Below are 1,262 nucleotides of genomic sequence, written 5' to 3' on the forward strand. Positions count from 1 at the left end.
ATTTTCATCCTAGGTATACCTCAACTATGAGAGACAAAATGAGAAGAAAAAAAATCCAGAAAATCACATGGTTTCATTTTTAAAGAAGTAAGGTGCAACTATGGTTACTAATAACATTTAAATTACCGTAATTTTCGGTCTATAAGGCGCACCTGAATATAAGCCGCAGCAGCTAAATTGAATGATGTGTACATATATAAGCCGCACTGGACTATAAGCCGCAGGTGGTTTTAATGTTTAATTACCATATGTAAGGGTTCGTGCACAGAGGGGATTGTCGGGAAAGAGATGGCTGTTTGAGGAAGCTCCCATTTATTAACATTTCAACAAACAAGTTGCATATTTGCATAACGTATTCAAGTGTTACCATTTAGTGCAATAGTAGCTACAGAACATGTACTGTGCTGTGTAAACTGTACTGTATCACATAGCGTTTCAGACACACAAACTTTTCAACTTTCAAACTTAAACGGTGCGCTCTCCGTACCGGCAGTGATCTACAGCAGTGGTTTTCAACCAGTGGTACGGGGACAAACTGTCTCGCTCTCGTAATGTCTGTCTGTCTTGCTCTCGTTCTGTCTCTCGTACCACTCTCGGTTCCACTTTTACTTTTGCGCGCTACCTGTCTCACTCTTTTCCGGCCTCCAGCTTTTCCTGCTGGAGCCCGCCGCTTAAAGGTGGGGGGCCGGCCATAGAGCCCATAGAGTTAAAGGTGGTGGACTGTAACCTGTAAAATCCATAGATTTAGGAGGTCCCCTAGTGGCCGTTAGCTGTAAAAATCCATAGATTAGCCGCACCGTTATATAAGCCGCAGGGTCGAAAAATGGGGGAAAAGGCGCGGCTTATAGTCCTAAAATTATGGTAATTGCAATTATTAAAGTGTATGATTTTGCAAAGCTGTGCCTTTCATTAGAAGACGAGTATTTAATTCTGACAAAAAAGAATTAAATAGTTCATTTAAAAATGTGTAAATAAAAAGATCAAATTAAACGAAAATATCTCTAGAACTTAAAGTAAAAATGTTATGTTTATAAAGTAAAAATGTGCAAATTGAACAATTAAAAACAATAATATGTAAACATTATAATATTTGCATTGGTTTAAAAGTTATTAATGATGAAAAGTAGGTATAATTAGAAAGAGGTGATCATGATAATGGAATTGCTCATAACCTTCACAACAGTGTTAGTATTTAGGTAGTCTGTTGTTAAAATGGCTTAAAGACATGTGTCACATGTTGCTATGTTTCTGCTATTCCTTAC

Source organism: Notothenia coriiceps, unplaced genomic scaffold (assembly GCF_000735185.1).
Source record: "Notothenia coriiceps isolate Sejong01 unplaced genomic scaffold, NC01 NC01_scaffold00023051, whole genome shotgun sequence".
In the NCBI taxonomy this organism is placed as follows: domain Eukaryota; kingdom Metazoa; phylum Chordata; class Actinopteri; order Perciformes; family Nototheniidae; genus Notothenia; species Notothenia coriiceps.